This window comes from Cupressus sempervirens, chromosome 5, assembly GCF_028749045.1.
Source record: "Cupressus sempervirens isolate cs-2001-9-10 chromosome 5, ASM2874904v1, whole genome shotgun sequence".
Taxonomy (NCBI): Eukaryota; Viridiplantae; Streptophyta; class Pinopsida; order Cupressales; family Cupressaceae; genus Cupressus; species Cupressus sempervirens.
Window position 1 is genome coordinate 1,028,214,410 of NC_143122.1, and position 12,092 is coordinate 1,028,226,501.

Consider the following 12,092-nt stretch of genomic DNA (forward strand, 5'->3'; position numbering starts at 1 on the left):
TAAAAGTCATTGGCATCTCATTCATAAGTCATGAAAAATTCAGAAATAACACACGTGATTAAACTTTTTGCCTGCAGTTCAATAAGTGCTTTCTGCTTAAAACCATTGTCATTTTTAAATTCTTTTTTGACTCTTTTTTTAAGCAGTGGTTTGGAGCAGTAGTAAATGAGTTTGCAGGTGTTTGGGAACAATAAATTGACTCATATCAACTCTTATTTGGCTCTTTTTTATAGCAGCATTTCAAAGTCATGTATTTTAACACTGCTGCTAGGGTTTTTGATATGTTTTGTTTTTTTATTTTATTTGTTAGCTATTTGAAAAAAAACTTACTGGGGTTTTGTTTTGTTTAATTTTATGTTTCATTTTATTAGGGTTAATTTCCATTTTGCAGAAGTAAGTATTGTCTCGTTGTTGTGAATTTTGTTCCACTATGACATACAGAACTGAAGACTTAATATTCCAAAATGAAATACCAAATTTCTGACTCTCTTGAACAAGGATGCTCTTATTCTAAACAATGTACGTGGATTGTGTGATCAAATGAGACAACCTAAAGGTTCCCCTTCGTTGTAGATTTTACTCAGTTTTAGTGATGTGATATGATGGTCATCACAAAAGGACTTACATTGTTCAGTCAATCGATATCTCTATGAATGATAAACAATGTTGATAGTGGATTGAGCCTCTAAGGTTGGGGTCCCATGGAGGGGGGCTTCCTTAAAAATAGAGGTGTGGTTGCTGAGAGTTTTTAAGAACATTTAAAGGTGAGTGGTCCCATGAATTTTGTAATGTATTTCAACTTAAAAATTAAATCTTCCAAATTGAAGGATAAAACAATGAGCCAAAAAAAATTCATTTCCTTCTATAATTTTTGGCTCCAATTTACCCTTGAATGTTTTTTGATCAATAAACAACATATGCCTTATATTTATTAATTGAAAAATTTATGTTTTTACATTTTTGCATTTTTGTCCCCGTTCAAAGTGCAGGCACTGGGGGAAAAAGAATGGGGAAGAAAACCCTTGGTCTAGCCTGGGGCGTGGTTGCCCTGACTACTAGTATGTTACAACTGCCTCCTTCTTGGAGAATTGATAGGAAGGCAATCCCTCTTTTCACATTTTGATTTCATACGGTAGTCCATTTGCCTCTACTAATTAGAGGGCATAGGAAGGCATACCTTCTTTTACATTATAGTATTGTTACCTCTTCATTTAAGACACATTGTCAAAATTTAATTTCATGTCCAACTACTAAAGATTTTGCCCATGCCAAGGCCAAATTTCTCTGATTCCTGCAAATTGCTTTGACTATGATCCTTCATTAGTGTTTGAATTATAAGCAAAGAATAAATTAACAACTTATGCACATTTTACTCGTTCTTGCAATGCCTCTCATTATAGCAAGACTTTTAGTCTGTTATATAGGTTATCAAAAGGACCAGAATACATCTTCTACTAAAATATCATAAAACTTAGACAGGAAGCCTCTGAATAACATGTACGTAAGTCAACCATAACCATAACTGAAGAACATTGCCATATATCCAGAAATAATATTGTCATAGGAAGCACTAAACAAGTTATCTTTCACTAAATATTCTTGCAGCCCTATCTAGTGCCAGATGTACCAATCTTGGGACACCACCAAAACCTTAGGAGCATTTTAAAGTACCTAATAATGTGATTAAGATAAGTTTAACAACTAATTCCTTGCCCCACCCCATTAACCAAATAGTTAAGCATAACCAAAAATCATCGACCTATTGTATATGTGAAAACAAACGGAAACATAAAGCCATTCCCATTCTGGAAATATCTCTGTTTTTATGTGTTAAAACTATATCAACAGTAGAAGACCGACATACAAAATCAGATAAATTCTCTATACTGCAGGATATTAGTAATCCATTAGAAAACAAATTGGCATAATGCATAGAATCTCACTTAAATGAGATTTATATGGGTCACCCATAGCCCTGATAAAACATGAAGAGCAAAATAATAGATTTTTGCCACCCAACAGGAATAATAAAGCTTGAGAGTATCTTTAAAATCCAGAGCCTATGGTAACTGCTAAGAAACTAAAGAGAGACCCATGACTAGATCCAAAATCCTGAATACAATAAGAGAGAATATCGATATAGAAGCTGCAAGAAACCCATTAATAACTATCTCTGCCTCTATAGAAAGCCCCTTCTAAACAGAAAAATCTGAATGGTAATCATAATATAAAAAAAACTGCTTAGGATCGGGATGTAAAGTTTCTATAAAATAAAACAAAATGAAATGACTTATGTAAAATCTAAGATTGATTCCCCTTTTGTTCCATGATTTGCTAAAGCATTTGCTAGTAGATTGCCTTGATGCTATATATGAGTAACTCTAAATCTTTGGAAATGTTTAATTAGGTCACAAATTTGAGCAATTTTAGAGTTAAGGATCCGGTTAGAAGATTGGTCATTTCTGATAGCATTTGTGATCACACGGGAGTCCCCTTCTATTGCTAAGTTTTGAATGTCTAGTTCTAAACATCTTTCAATACCATCCAGCAGTGCTTCTGTTGGTGGCGATTCCTATTGATTTAGCATAACTTAGAATAATTTTGCCATTGTGATCATGGATTATGCAACCTATTTCTGCCACTCCTGGATTGCCCCTTGAAGCACCATCAAAGTTTAGTTTAAACCAACCTATATCCGGGGGATTCCTTTTACGATCTATCCTAGCTTTTTTGTTAGAGTTACCTCTATTACTTAGAAGCCAATCATTGACAACAATCCTTCACGTGATCGTATTTATGAGAGTAGTTACATTGGATGTTCTTTTTTTTTAGAACCGCCCTAAGGTTGACCCAAGCCTTTTTGCTGTGAAGGCTGACTTTTCCCTTTGTTTTCAGACTGAGAGTGTGATACAAAGCTTTCTTTGTAGAAGATGAAGAAGAACCAATATCAAACTTTTGTTCCCAACGGTCCTAATCCAGAAGCTTGGTACAAAGCTCTGGAAACTTTAGATAATATTTGTCAAAGTAATGTTGAGAGTTTCAATAAAATGTTCATAAGATCTCAAAAGACTCTTCAAAGTAATAAGCACCATGTCTACTTCCTCCATCTTCCGACCAGTTACTTCCAATTGATCACGAACACCCTTAATCTTCATTAGATGTTCATGTATAGGTGTTCTCTCATCCATCATGATGGAAAAAAGATGATTCTTTAAAAAAATGCAAGACTTTTATCAGAGGTTTTATGCAAGGCTTTGAAATGTTCCCAAATCTTAGCAGTTGATTTTCCAAAGGAAATCTGTGGAAGTTAATCATTTGAAACAAAAAGTTTAATGAGCATGACACCTTCACGATTGTGCTCATCAAACTTTGCCTGATCTGGATCTGCTGTAGCTGGACGCTGAAGGGTGCCCAATACGATCTTGTCAAGGCAATGATATTAAAAAATGATCATCACTCACTGCTTACAAGTGTGGTAGTTTTTGCCATTGATACACTGACTGCCTCACGTTTTTTGAGACACAAAATTCTATATTCGAATTTCAATGCATTGAGACAGGTACATGTTTCAATAAAAGTTCTATGTACGAAAGTCAAGGCACAAACTTTGAGACAAAAATTGTGAAGACTCGAAAAATCTGCCGAAGACCTAGAAGAAATCCCAAAAAATCCAAAAGAATCTAAAATCAAAATGAAAATTCGTCGACATGGTAATCGAGGCACGAAAGTTGAGGTACCCAAGAAAATCCGAGACCAACCTAGTTGAGATCTCAAAAAACCCACCTAGAATTTGTAATCAAATTTCACATTCGGTAAAACGCCTGAGATGTGCGAACAGATTCCTAGCCAATTGGAAATGAAAGCAAAAATGACATTTAATCTAGAAAAAATGGTCGAATAGAACGAATACTCTTGTAAATCAGTGACAAAGGGTTTAAAAAACCCTCGTGAATATGTAGAAAAATCTAGGTTGAAACGCATCCAAAAAATAGTTGTGATTTGCAGGAAAACTGCCCAAAAAATTGGCTAAGGAAAAGACCAATGGTTGTAGGAAAAGGGCCACGGTTTTGCAAAGTTGTGTGACCAACTAGCGTAGGCATCCAAACATATTTGGTTGAGAGACACTGGAAATCACTATTGAAAATCATGACCAGAGACTAAAGAACGATGTCAAAAAAGGTGAAATTGTGCCAAAATTTGCCCTCAAAATATCCACACCTGATACCAAAAGATAGAAAAACCTAGTCGGTTTTGAAGAAAAACAAACAATACTTTAGACGATTTTTCCTGCAAACACAAAACCCTTCACAAGCCAATTTCAAAAATTAATATTTTTATCAAAAAATCATTTAAAAAAATTCAATGCAAATTTTGTTTGAACTTTGTTTTCGAATAAGCACTATGGCTCTGATACCATATTATGCAAGTAATTGGTAAATTATTTTATGTATTAACAATGAGCAAAGAGGCTCAATAAATTAGTTTACAGTATTTATGAAATAAGCAACAAGTTTGTAAAAAGAAACTACAAATAAGATTAGAGACGATCTTATCTCCTATAATCACAGTAAAGTTCATTATTGAGCATTAAATAAATAATATAACATTATTTTAATAACCTCCTTTACCATAGCAATTAGGGACTATCAAGTTAGGGATTTTCTTTTTTGATTTCTTCATCCCATTTGCTAAAGGAACCTTCGAAGTGATGAATGTTTACGATTCTATTGTTAGCTACTTCAGTTGTGTTTCCTTCTATTTTGGATAATATATTTTCCACATTCATCTTTTTATCTTGAAAGCCCTTCTGTTTCTTTCCTTCTAGATTTCACAAGCTACAATTGACAGGGATTTGACCCATAATAATCCATTAGTATCAATATATTTTAGATTAGGCTAGGACTTAAGATGATTGATGAAATTTTTAGCACGGGCTGATTGCCGATCTAATGTTTTGTTTAATTGTTTCCAACATTTATGTGCAAAATTACATTACTAGAGTAGGTGATTGACATTTTCCTCATTTTGCTGACATAATGGGCATCTTGATGGTCCTGTTGGTTCCCAAAACCGTAGATTGGAAATCCAAGAGCGTGCCACTTCTCTGATAGGATTCCACACTTTAGACTCCGCTACACCTAGGCGGGTAGACCTTCTCCTCAAACCTGATCACTTGGGTCAAAGCTTTTCTAAAGCAAATTTAAGTGTTGGAGTTCTCCAGGTGGCAAGGTCTTTGAACTCGATCAAAATGAAATTGATTGCTGAGTGTTTAAAATGGTTGGATGTTTTGTATAATGTTTGTCAATAATGGATTTGATGCTTGTAGGACGATATAGATTTTCTGACTTAGTAATAAAAAGACTAGTGCCTCCGTTCATTCGGGCAATAGAGTCAACTTTAGTGAAGATTGTCACGTATAACTTTATAATGTTCCAGTTCTACGCACTTATACTACCAACAATTAAATAATCAAGATGTGACAGATCAAATGTATATGCAATCTAAAATTAGTCCAGATTGAACTTCAATTCCTTTGGTAGGGAGACAAACTGGACACACATACGGAAACAATTTGATATTTCACAATATCTATGATGATAGAGTTTAAGATGCTAAATGACCATGTCTACTTATCTAATATTTAAATTGTACACAAAATTCAAAAAATAATTACAAAGGACAAATCATCTGCTATTTAAATCTCCATGCCATTTAAAAATAAACGGACCTTTTTATTATTATTAAAATAAAATATATGAATTTATATTACAAAGTCGTTTTAAGCTCCTTATCCTTCCAGACAAATAATATAAAATACTCTCTTTGGACTTGGTTCTTTTTCAAATATCTCTTGTTGTTGCTTCTCCCTATTTATATTATAATATGGAGACGTCTCTTTTCAAAGTGAAAAAGTCATATTATTTAGAAACACTTAATCACACCTCTTCACCTAATCGCAGGGGCTCTTAATTATCTATACTGACCTTAGCAAATTATATTTGACCAAACATTTCATAACTCGGTGTTTGATATCTTTTCATATTGAATATGTTTTGGACCAACATACAAATCCCTTGGAACCACGGATGCACACAATAGCAATGTCTTTGATAATTATAGTGGAGCCCTCTCCTGTATTGCATTTGGTCTTTAATCTGAACATTATGGTGATCTTTCAATCAATCCAATACATATGGGCATTGTTTAATGATGGACTGCTATTGACGGGTGCAAGCAAACGATGTTTGTTACTCTGATTGAAGGTGTACATCTGGTTTTGCTTGAAGAAAGACCACGAGAATTCCCTTTTTCTAATGCGAGTATTGACCACATGAATTGCTGCTTTCTCAAAGACTGATTGCTTTATATTCATGACGGCATCATTCCTTGATATTTATCTTCATTCAATTTACGTATATATGTGAAGACAATACTGTATACTTCCATCTTGAATGTTGCTTGACGTCATTGGTTGTCTTAGAAATTATCTGGCCACTCTTTGCTAGTTGGATACACTGTGCATATACATCCTGCTATGGTGCCTGAGATGTCTTTTTCTGCCGTGTCATGCCATCAGCATACAAGCCTTCCAGTTTATACTTGTCTATGCTTCCAGCTATTTTACTCTCACAAGACTATTGTATTAAGATATCACCATTATGTTTCGTTGGGATTCATTTTGATTGCCTTGACACATGTTTGCGTGTTGCTGTACATATTGTATTGTTAGGCATCTCCACGGTGTATACTTAGCAAGTCCTTCAAGTACCAGATTTCTGTAATTACATAATCCTTCTATATCTCATTTATTTCTCACTGCTAATATGTATCTATCTGAATATAGTCCTCTATTCTGAAAACATTCTTTTTGCATCTTGGATAATGGTTCAGAAACTCCTCATGGTATGTTTGATATCAGGCAGCTCTGTATAGTGCTGAAGCAATGGCTAGTTTAATATAGATGGATAGTTTATTAATTTAATAATTTCCTTTGGTAATTCCATTATACCAATCAACCAATCCTCTTCGAAAATCTCAGTCATAGACATCTCCAGTTCAAGGTCAGATGCTTTTGATCAACAACAATATGGTCTTTTAAAATTGTTACAATTCCAGAATGAACACATGGTGGCCAAGCTGCATCGGAAAAAGGAAAGTCTTTATCTTTACTCATATTATGTACTCTCCTTTACAGAGTTTAGAGAATTGGCATGTTCTCATGGAATTTTTGTTTGTCAAGCTGACCATTAAAGGATATGTATGTCATAAAATCTGCAAGTTCCATAACTATATTAGCAGCAGCTTTTTATTTTTAATAAATGTATAATGGTCATAATGAACTGCAGGATGAAAATATAGGAAAAGTTAGGTAAGGCAAATGCTGTGTAAAAAGATATGGTGACTTCTTTAGAAAATTGCAAAAAATTGCTCATTTCTTGCAAAGTTGTCATTGACTACTTTTGCAACTTTTTGCAAAAAGGAGCAACTTCTTTGTGGGAGTTCTTCAACCACCTCAGTTCGAACCGTACATACCAAGTCTATTTAAGACCAAATCCAACTTGTTCCAAGGGTTGGAAAAAGTGAAACTGATAGTGTACGGACTGTGTGCAGCATTTTAATACAACAGTTTTCTGGTGTTGTGTGTTCTATGCCCAATACAGATTAGATGTAATAGTTTTGGTGTTGGAAGTGGTAGTGGACATTGTTTCCAGATTCTGTAGGTAGTTTGTTTGTTGTTTCATAGTGTTTTGTATGCCTAAGTAAATTGTTTTGGGGTTCACCAGTTTGCTGGTCTGAACAAGGCTGTGTGTGAAAAATGGAGTGCTAGGGCCATCTCCCACCATATGCATGGTACGGCCTCTTGGGATTTGGAACTAGACTCCATGTACATTATATAAAGAGAAGGAGAGCCTATGGAAAGTTCAACAAGCATAGTTAGTGTGATGCCCTAGACAAGCTAACCATGTTTCGTTAGAGATCACAGTTTGGAAAAAGAGTATTTGGAGTGGATTGAGAGTACAAAGACATCAATCCAGGCAGATGGTGAGTATGTGGAAGGTTCAAACTATCTCCAATCCGAAGGAGAAGTCTTGATAAGGAGTTTTAAATGGCTTTTAACCCAAACAACACCAAAACCCTTGAAACCCTCAATTTAAACCTAAAATGTGCTTGTGCTGTACGTACAAGTTGGGGGCTTAAGAATTCCAAAATCTTTAAGAAATCTGAAAAGGGTATCCAGAAAGGTGATTTGTTTTGGTCCTTGTTAAAGGAATTTTCAAAATATCTCAGGTTTAGTGCATTTGGAGGGCTAGTTCTTGTAGCCTTTTTCCAAGCATCTGAGTACAAATTGACCTGTGGATTGCAACTCAAATAGGGTTTTGTACTTGTTTTAGGTTTGGTATGTTGGTGAATGACCTAAGGCATGCCTAGGTATTCATTTCATCATGTGGGAGATTGAATCAGCATTGGGGTTGTTTGTGTGTTTGTGGAAGTTATGAGTAAACTTGTACTAACCTATTTATGTGCACTAGTTGAAGAGTTGGGATCTCTTTGATAGAATCCTCAAAGGCACAGGGTGTGAAAGAAGCCCTATTTGATTAGATGGGAGACCTAAGAAGACCCTCTAAAGCTTAGGGTTTGTGAGCAAGACTGGTTGTCACATCAGTTCTCATCTCATTGACTTGATCAATTCTTTGGTGATTAAAAATATCTCATGAAACTCAACATTGTTAACCCTTCAATGGTGATGACATATTCCCAAATTGCTTCATCCTCTCAAATTTTCTTCGTGTTCATTCTTGGAAATTTTCTCATTGCCAGGATTCGGACTTGATTGTACTTGCAAACTTGAATCTTGAGCTTCTTGAAGGGATTGAAGTCCTTTATGTAGTTGGATCCTTTCAAAGGGAACTTGTTGGAATTGCTTCTGTAAATAGAATCAAGTATATAATGACTTGTACTACCAACATATTATATGTGCATTTGATTATTATACAGTAAAACTTGTTCTTTGCAGAAGATTATCTTGCACTTATAAACAACACATGAAGTGTTTCAAGTTTATCCCATTATGACCTTTGTGAACAAATAAGTAGACATATACAAGTGATGATTATTTTCAATTAAAGCAACAATGATGCCTAATAATTAACATGCCTCCATCAATGCAATCTTCCACAACATTTCTTGACTTTTCAATTGAAATTTGATATTGTAACAAGGTTTCTACTTCGTTTCATCACAAATCTATTGACTCTTAACTCCACATCTTGACTAGCTTGTCCCAACTCTCATTCATATCCCTAACTGATTGGACTACCTAGCGAGCCAAAGTTTCTCAAACTCATCTCTAAGACTTGGAGACTTGAAAATCACCTCTAGACTAATATTACTAGGGACAACTACCCCACTAAAATTCTTACTATTCAATGTTCATGCTTTTGATAACCAACATTTTATGTACCATATTTATATACACCCCTTTGCCTTCCCCAATTTGAGGCCCTTTTTCTCAACAACCTAGAAATTTGTCCCCTCATTCCTCCATTTGCTCGTCCCTTGCCTTCCCAATCCCTGAAATTTGGTGGATCATAGGTAATTTTTGTTTACACTGAAACTTGAACTTGATATATATTTAACTTTATTTTAGGTCTTTGATATCTATTGAACTCTAAGTTTGACCTTTATATAAAGGAAACCAATAATACGTACTCTAAATTAACTAATAGACATGTTTTTCGACTGTGGTTAGCATCATAGTCATCTAGAGACATGAGATATGGCTTCGGGCTTAGGGGTTGGGTTGCTTTTAAAAAATTTAGTGCAAGAATAAATGTTCTAGGGTATGGCTATATTACAATCATATATAATCACTAGAAGATGTTCATGTGGGTATGAATACAAAGATGGTTTTTGGTAGTTGAATCCAAGTTTTAGAAATTTCCTTGTAAAAATGTTGGAGATGTCATTGATCTAAATTTGTTCTTTTTGTTATGGTCAACCATTTTGTTTTGGCATTTGAATCTTGTATTTTTAACGGATTTTTTCTAAGTTGCTGATTCGGGTGTGGATGCAGATGCAAATACGGGCTTAAGAATCGGATGCATGGATATTTGATTTTTTGTTTTGTTTGTGGGGGGGGCGGGGTGTTGGATGCATTTTGGTGCACACACACACATATACAAAGAATGCAAGAAACATACAAAATTGAATGATTTGATAGTATGATACTTAATCATTGATCAAGATAAATATTGAATGCCAATTGATAATTCACAAATATTCAAATATGCCATATCATGTACGTCTATGTTCACGATTCCATTACAAATCAGAAAATCATTGCTCTTATAAAATCAAAATGTAGTAAATGATTCAATGTTCATAAATCAAGATTCACTAATTAGAATCAAGGATTCTCAAAAATCTTGGTCATCTCCAACTGCTGCAAGTTCAAGATCATTTGAACCCAAAGAGGTTCCACTTGTACTAGATGCACCATGCATTGGGATGTAATCATCGTCTTCTTAATTTGTAGCAAGTTTGGTAAGATCCTCAACGGTTGAATCCAAGTTGGCACACTTAGGTGTTGCATCCCAAAGCTTTCCTGCCCCATCCTTGTATTGTTCCTCCTTACGTGACAAAATATGCAATTTCGTATGAATGTAAACCAACTCTTCCGCTTATTTTGAGCCCAATGGTTATGTTTCACATGGCCGATAAAGGAGTATGTGCTCCAATTCCGTTCAACAGCAGAAGAACTTGCAACTTGGACAGTGTTCACAGAAATATAAATAAAAATGCAAAGCAAATTAAAGAATGTCAAGTACTAAATTGTAGAATACAAGTGGTAAAAGGAAACTTGTGAGAGGACCTTGATTGCAAGAGGTTGTAGATACTTAAATGGTTGACAATAGAGGTATCGCCATCTGATAACTTCCATGTTGTTTTGGTCCATTATTGCAATTGGACTATGTTTTATTCTTGATGCAAATTAGCCAAATTCTGTCCTATATTTTTTGTGCACCTCTTCATCTCGGAAGAGTTTTTCAGAAGTTTTCTTTCACCCATTAGCAACTTCTTCATCTGCATATGGTGCTACTCTATCTTACACGATAGTAACTACAGCGCTATAGTATCTCAGAGATAGGACGTGCAATGGGGTGGTCATCTTTTCCCAACGATGATGAATAATTGTTTCCCCCTTATTGCATAAGGTTTCACATTCTATAGGGTCATTTTCATGTGTTTGTATTGCCAGTTTTACCTTCTATACCATTAAGTCCATGCCATCATAGCCATCCTGCAAACAAGCTGATTTTTTATCAGCAAATCAAAGCATAGTAATGATAGGATTGATGATACAATGCATATTGCCCATAAGTGAAGAATACACAATTATACTGAGAGGGGGGGTGAATCAGTATAATAACAACTTTGCCAATTTAAATTTTTTTTCTATATTCCAAACTATAACTTCAAAATGTTGAAATAAACAATTTTGCACATGATTAGAATAACACAGTGATTTATGTGGAAACCCAATGCAGGAGAAAGCCACAACAAAATAATTGCTTAATATAAACTTGTTCTTTTATAATGATTTGTAGGTTTTAACCTACTAGAGGCTACAACCTCTATGCTTATGAGCATCGACTCACTAGAAGCTCCTATTCCCACACTTCATAGGCTCCGCCCTACTTGAAGCACCTACTCCCACTGCTGTCTTTGTGAGCACCAACACACTGCACACAAACTCTGTTAAGTAACATGGATCGTGTCTGCAAATGTAATAATATTGCCATTGTTATAGATATGTTTCAAATGCAGATTTGGATCTCATATGAGAGAAGACATGTCCTTTGAAGAGACATGTCTCCAAGGGTTAAACATCATTAGTTAGTATAAAATAATATAACTAACTATATATATATATATATATATATATATATATATATATATATATAAAGGAATATTTATATTATCATCAATAAAGAAACTCATGGTCACATCAATCTGACTGTAACTAGAAACTTAACACTTTTCAGTGTTTCACCTTGAAAACATTGCTCACTCAACTGATGATGAATACT

General features: G+C 34.7%; 1 protein-coding gene across 4 annotated transcripts in view; it reads left to right on the forward strand.

The window, feature by feature from the left end:
* Positions 1–12,092, forward strand: part of LOC149559441 (AP-1 complex subunit gamma-2-like) — a 110,852-nt gene that overhangs the window by 45,254 nt on the left and 53,506 nt on the right. The gene's annotated exons all lie outside the window — the stretch shown is intronic.